Raw genomic sequence first — 7811 nt, 5'->3', positions numbered from 1 at the left:
ATAGACGAGTTGTGGCTGAAGTAGAGAAAGCTAAAATATTATCGACTAATTATGTAGGTGTATGTAGAGAAGAACTTGAGCTATTGGTAAATAAATCTCTTCTTGAAAATATTTCATCAGTAATACTGCAATAACTGGGCTGTGCTTATGTGGCTCTACTTTTTAAGGATTAAGATGAAAACGAAATTTTTAGCTTGCTAATTGGATCAATTATGAATATGTGATTATGAATGGTTTGAGATTGTGTTTGAGTTGAATTCAAGCTCGATCAAGCTTGGCTCGAATATGAATAAATTGAGTACCATTAATTTCGGCCTTAAATTTAAGTTGGGCTTATATTTAACTAAATTTATGAGGCATTTCATGAAATGAATTGTATAAGAAAATTGATATGCTTTAGATTAGTGATTGTGATTATGGGACAAATGCATATCAGTTGTTATTCTATATTAATTGTTGTGCATTTGATGTTGCAATAAAAAATATTCATATTTGATTACTAAAGATTATAACTCAACTATGAGTATTGAGAATAATATAGAAAATTTAAAATCATACTTCATTGTGTTGCTGTACGGCATGACCGATCCGATTCCTTAACTTAAATTGGACTAGATTTTATGTTGCACCAAATTAATTCCATTTAATTAGAAATACTACTCATGTAAAGTGCCATAATAACTAATCTATCGCTAAAAATTCTAAATTATAGACCCATGCGATTTTTAGAAACTTATTTTTATTTTCTAATCAAAATAAATATTCTATTATACTCAATTTACATATATATATATATATATATATATATATATATATATATATATATATATATATATATATGAACACACACACACATATATATTTTTAGATGATTTTCCTATAAAATACTTACATTTTGGATATTTCTGAACCAGTATCTCCCATTTTGCTTCTTTTCAAAGAGTGCTCTCAATTTAAAAAATAACTAAAAATAACCTTTAAAAATATTTCAATCAATATTTTTATTTCTTAACCAATTCTAAACTGTTATAGTATTTTTATTTGACTTGTTTACAATGTTCTTAATAGCATTTATAGTTCTTTTTAAATTATTAAAAATACTATAAATATTATTGAAATACATTGTAAATAATATCATATTATGTCTCTTTGGTTGTTCTTACTCGTAAACCATTAATACATCATTGTTTTATACTTGTAGTTAGTTCGATTGAGGTTTTCAAGTATTTTTATTGTGATGATCAAAACATAACAAAAAGTTAATTTTTGATCTCGATTTAAGTAATATTATTCATAAACTATTGTAATGTCCTTGTAGTGTTTTTGTTGTGGCAACCTAAATATTGTAATAGGCCAAAGACATGAAAAGAGGTGGCAAAATTTTGAAGGACAAATTGAGTATTTTTCAAATTGTGAGGATTGTTTGAAAAAAAGCAATATATATATATATATATATATATATATATATATATATATATATATATATGAATTTGCCGATCTATATTTGGAAGACGAGTCCAAACTGGCTGTTATAAAATGTTTTTCTAATATTTATAAAAAGTATTTTATATTTTTGTGGCATCATTAAAATCAGTAAACTCTACTATTAGGGAAAGATAAACGCATACAGAAGAAGCATAAACGGATAAGGAAATAAGAATGCCTGATTGCTGTTTTTCCCTCTTCTCGTCCGTCTTTCTCTGTTTCTTCCTCTGCAAGGCAAATGATCAGCGGCAGAACTCGCTGACGTGCTCGCGGCTTTACTTCCATATTAGAGGAGGAATCTGTTGCCTTTCGTTGTCGCCGGCAACTTTGACTGACCATTTCCTCGGTTCGGAATTGCTTAATTTCTTTCTTCTTTCTGGATAACGTCCAGGAAATTGCTGGAAGTTTCAGCCTAAGGAATAACATGATATAAACTCGTTCCAATCAGCCTTGTCGTGTGTGGTGTGGGTGTATACGTCGGGTTAGCAAGCAGAAGAGGAGAGGATGACCAGGTTGCTGATCTTCGTGCTTGGAGATCGCTCGTATGGAGCTGATTCGACGTCACACATGACGGGGATTCTGTTTATGCTGGGCTTGGTGGCAGCGACGATATCCATCATGGCAGTCGTCATCTTCAACTGCGGCGACAGCAATGAGCCGACGCCTAAGCGCAGGGCTTCCGGCGCCGCCGCAGCCGCCATGGGGTACTACGGTGACGGCGGCGCATGTGGCGGCGGCGCATGTGGCGGCGGAGGCGGCGGCGGATGTGGCGGCGGAGGCGGATGTGGCGGCGGAGGCGGCGGCGGAGGCGGAGGCTGTTGATGTGGCTGTGGTTGCTGAGGCCATGGTTGGCAGACGCATCTATTATGAACTCTTAGCATCTAAATAAGCGCAGTGCCCATCTCACTGATTCTTTTCTTGATGCAATATAGGACACAAGTGCTATACATGTGATGCAGCCTTTTGAGTTCGCAACTATTTTCGTCGATGCTCCGTGGTATACTACTCATAAGTGATACAGTGTTTATTTCTTTCAAGATTCAAAGACAACAACATACACACTACTTTGCTTCTTCGTTCTTAACCAGAGCCCCTCATCTAGTAGAGTTCAATTGATGAAAGCCAAAGTAATTACTGTCAGTGCTGTCTATCCTTCTCTCAAACGAAAGTATTGCCTCCGTTTCTTATAAGGAAATGTCTCATCATTGAAAAAGAAACACAGACAAAGAAGTTTCGCAAAACAAAGAAGTTTCTCAATATGTCAGTATAATCCTATCGAGGTATAATAGGAAGATTTCTCGATGCTTGAGTGAGAGAATTTCTTGGTAACAAGAACCAAGCAATTAAGAGAGATAGGTCATGATCATCAAAACTGTTTTCCTTCCCATGTGCTTAGGCTATATCGAGTGAATCTTTCGTCTCAATGATTCCTTCGAAAGATCTAATTTGAAGGCTATGTTTTTGAACTTTTTTTACCATATTATTGCAATTGAACATTATAGCTTGTATCTCTATTATGTATCAGGAAGTTGCTTGGAAGTTGCGAGATTGACTTTAGTGCTAATGTGAAAGGCTAGTCTGATGCTAATGTCTCTCTCTATATACTCTGTCCCGATTGGCCTAATCGCAAAAAGAAGAAGATGGTCGTTATAGGTGGCTCTTGTGGAGGATAACATAGATATATTATTTTTAATCATATATATACATATATATAATATTATTATCTGCATCATAATCATTTACAAAAATATGAGAGACTTGTCAATTTGTAGGAAAAATAAAGGCTGAAATATCAATAGATTTATGAATATAGGTAAAACAAACCATACCTATTGGAAAACAATTGCTCAATTATCAGCTAACTTATGGATGAAAGGGGAGAAAGCTAAAACATCAGCAACGTGTGGATGGAATGAAAGGGGAGAAAGCTAAAATATCAACGACAAAGCTATAGGCGAGTTGTGGATGAAGGGGGAGAAAGCTAAAATATCAGCGACTAATTATGTAGGTGTACGTAGAGAAGAACTTGAGCTCTTGGTAAAAAATTCTCTTCAAATATTGGAGTAGTGCTACAATAATTGAATTGTGCTTATGTGGCTCTACTTTTTAAATATTAAGATGCAAACGGGAATTTTTGGCTTGCTAATTGGATCGATTATGAATGGTTTGAGATTGTGTTTGAATTGATTTCAAGCTCGATCAAGCTCGAACCGAATATGAATAAATTGAGTACTGCAAAAGCATTAATTTCAGCCTTAAATTTAAGTTCGGCTTATATTTAGCTAAATTTATCAGGCATTTCATGAAATGAATTTGTATAAGAGAATTGATATTCTTATTCTTGAGATTAGTGATTGTGATTATTGGACAAATGCATATCAATTGTTATTCTATATTAATTGCTGTGCATTTGATGTTGCAATAGAAAATATTCATATCTATTACCAAAGATTATAACTAACCTCTTAGTATTGAGAATAATATAGAAAATTTAAAATCATACTTCAGATTAGGTTTCTGTACGGTGTGACCGATCTGATTCCTTAACTTAAATTGGACTAGATTTTATATTGGACCAAATTAATTCCATTTAATTAGAAATAATACTCATGTAAAGTGCCCTGACACCTAATCCACCTAATCTATCGTTAAAAATTCTAAATTAAAGACCAATCCTTTGGCTCAACATCCAATGTCCTGACATGTTCCACTCTAGCATAATGTCTAATTCTTTCTACGTTAATCAATTTATCTTTTCTGATCGAAGTTAGTTCTGCGTTACTCAAAACATAGATTAGATCATAAACTCTTGATTTCATCATCAAAATCCGAGATTCAATAAGTACGTTGATCGATCATCCGGCATGACGTCCAATCTTTTGATATATTCCACTGTGGCCCAACATATGATTCTTCCTACTTTAATCAATTTACCTTTTCTGATTAAAGTTAGTTCTGCGTCACTTAAAACATAAATTAGATCATAACTTCATCAATTAATTCATCATCAAAATCTAATATTCAACAATCTTCCCCTTTTTTATTATGACAACCAATTAATGACTGAATTTAAACTAAACTCCCATTATCAATAGATCATACTAAAATGAAACATCATTCAAATAAATGATAATTATCTAATCCAAGTTGAAATAATTTTAATCATGAATCACATCATATGCATCATCGTAATAAAATCATGAGTATTGCATACATAATTATAATTTTAAAATATCAAAATACATCATGATTCAAATTTTAAATCATATCATAACTTCTCCCCCTTTGTCATAAAAAAAAAAAAGGGAGAAAAGTGCAACTAATAAGTTTAAAACACGCAGATTTTAGAAAGTTTTAGAGATATACAAGTTCAACTTTTGCTTCTCTTAAGATATATAAGTTAACAATTCTTATTTTCTTTAGATGTGCAAGCTAGTAATTCTTTTTTGAGATGAAAATTAATAGTGAAAAAAGGCAAAAAAAAAAAAAAAAAAGCACAGGGCATGTTAAGGTTTCCAACGAACCTTTTCCTTGCAGTTTCTTAAAAACCGCTGTGTTAGATTGATCTATTACTGGGATATCTTATAACTACAATTAAAAATCGAAGTTAAAATAATATTTTAGAAAATCATCGCTATCAACTATTTATAACTACGGTTATACATAACTGCAGTTCCTCATGTGCAGCCTAAGATAAATCTTGTTGTAGTGTGTGTACTAGGATTTTTTTTTGTCAAACAAGAATACTTCGATTCATAGATCCCAAAATACTTATCAACTCTAAATCTAGCACTAGCAGAGACCCATCATTTGGCAAATCTGTGGTCTGTATATTTATGAAAAGTTTGCAAGAATTATAGCATAGCAGCATATTGTTGAGATGAATGTTTTACTCATTGAAATCTCCCATTTGTTTCTCTCCAAAACTTTTTCCCTACACTTACAAGTTTATATGTCATAAAAGGATTGTTGAGGTTTTGCATAGATACAGGTTTAGGTAGCTTTTAGCGTCAACTCATGAGACAAGTAGATAAATGCATGCAGAACAGTCCGACATGTGCAAGATTCAGTCGGTGAATGACATTTTCGAGTCTAGTCTTCTACTATTACTATTTGTGATGTGAGTGGAGTATCTCTATTTTTCCCTCACATCCACTGCGAACTCAAAGCATATAATGAATCTTAATAGGCGGCAACATAACAAATTCGAAGAACATCAGTGCACATGTTGAGGACAGACAACAATCACTCATTACAGCCAGCCATCACAAGTTGCTCTATGCACACGAACCGACGCTTACAGGACGACAAATGTATCCTTACTTGGGTCTCACATGTCCCAACATATATGCACACGCTTGAGCCCAATCCTATGATAAAGCGAACACAAGCATGAGCACAAGCCAAGTAATCTCATTATTATTGCTGCACATGAGCGCACGACCATTATGTATAGGCCTCGTTGAACGTAGCACAAGAGTGAACATCATCTTCTCACAGCAGCATGTACGTCGAACTTTGCATAGCTTAGTTTAGCATGCAATATCACACCATATGAGCAGGTGATCAACTCCCACATACTGAGTCTAGGCTTATGATCCGCACCTAGTACAAGACCTACATGTGCAGGGTGCATAATTGGCTTGCATAAACTCTTGATCACTAGCACATACGCTTGTGGCCCATGAGAGCCGTTGTTGTATATTGTTGACCACTGGACATTACCCAATAGGATGTGAGACTCACTACGTATGTGTAACATGGCTTGCAATCCATTTTCTATAACCTGCACTACATCTACGAGCGGCATAACTGTTAGAATATCAAATTGATGATGAAGTTAATTGTTATTTGTTATCTAATCTATATGTTGAGATAATCTATATGTTGAGATAACTGTGCAGGATTAACTATGATGAAAATAAGATATGCAGTACGAGTTGCGCCAGAGTCAAGACAATGATCACGTTGTGAGTTCGAGAGTTCGACGGAAGTTCGGACAATCGTCGGAGGTTCTGTGGGAACAAATCCGAGAAGTCCATGAGCTTGCCAAAGATGCTCGTCGGAACTCGCCAAGTGGATCGTCGCAAGTCCAGGAGTTTGCCGGAAGTCCGCAGGAGCATCACCGAGGGTTCATCAGATGATCAACGGAAGTTCGCCGGAAGCTCGCCGGAAGAAGCGATTGACGTACCGGAGCAAGTTGCAGTAAATGTCTTAGGAAATATCTTAGTTAGCACAATGATTAAGTTGGAAATGGGAGGTGATCCCATTTACTTAATCTTGGGGCAATTGGGCCCCTGAAAAACCCAAATTGGGCCGAATGGATCAACCCATTCGGACCCTGATTTCTGCCAAGCGGTGGCACTGCATGGGCTCAGTCTCCGAGCGAGACTGAGTGGTGCAACCTCCCCTGATAGGAGGTGGCATCGCCTGGGCTCGGTCTCCGAGCTCTAGTTGAGTGGTGCAACCGCCTCAGTCAGGCGGTGGCACCGCCTGAGCTCAGTCTTCGAGCTCTAGCAGGAGGTGCAACCGCCCATGACAGGAGGTGGCACCGCCCAGAGGCTCAGTCTTTGAGCTCTGCCAGGCGGTGCAACCGCCTCAGTCAGGCGGTGCAACCGCCAGATCCCGAAATTTCGAAAATTGATAGTTTTGAGCTCCAAATTCAAACTAGGTTGGGGCCTATAAATACCCCACCCTTTCAGCATTGAAAGGGCACCCAGAAACCACCAAAATTCTGATTTTATTTTGTGATTTTTAGAGCTCAAAAGTGTTGTATGAGTTGAAAGTTCTTCTTCCTCTTTTCTTCCAAGTTCTAATCTGTTAAGAGAGGAAAAGAAATTCTGTAAGGGTTGTCTCCTAAGCCCGTCAAAAGGAGTGAAACTATAAAAGGGTGGTTGGCCTTCGCCTATTGAAGAAAGGCCTCTAGTTGACGTCGGTGACCTTGTAGGTGGAGGAAGCCAAAAGTGGAGTAGGTCAAGATTGACCGAACCACTCTAAATCTCGGTTTGCATTTACTTTGAGCATCTTATCTTTACTGCAAACCTCCTCAATAGCTTACTGCATTCTGTGCTTTTATGAACGTGTTTCAAAGTTCAGTACTTTTCAAATCGGCGTTTAGACACAAATCAGTTTTATCGTACGAACATCATATTTCAGTTTGCGCTTACATTCTGATTTCCATCATAACTGCAAACTGCCTTTATATCTTTGCTTTAACTGCATCTCGCTTTATCTTAAGTTAAAGTGGTTTACGAATAAGCTTTCATACCGAAATCGCTTTTATCGTACGAACGTCATATTTCAATTTGCGCTTATATTCTGATTTC

At 36.2% G+C, this 7811-nt stretch overlaps 1 long non-coding RNA gene across 1 annotated transcript; it reads left to right on the top strand.

Annotated features, from left to right (window-relative positions):
- The first annotated feature begins 1535 nt into the window (after window positions 1-1535).
- LOC135675002 (uncharacterized) lies at window positions 1536-2549 on the top strand. The gene is made up of 2 exons (XR_010513793.1): window positions 1536-1831; window positions 1934-2549. It is a non-coding gene; the product is annotated as an uncharacterized LOC135675002 (long non-coding RNA).
- Window positions 2550-7811: the final 5262 nt, after the last annotated feature.

The sequence above is a fragment of the Musa acuminata genome, chromosome BXJ1-5, assembly GCF_036884655.1.
Source record: "Musa acuminata AAA Group cultivar baxijiao chromosome BXJ1-5, Cavendish_Baxijiao_AAA, whole genome shotgun sequence".
Lineage (NCBI taxonomy): Eukaryota > Viridiplantae > Streptophyta > Magnoliopsida > Zingiberales > Musaceae > Musa > Musa acuminata.
Note: the sequence above shows the minus strand (reverse complement) of the source record. Positions and strands in the feature narration are given on the sequence as shown.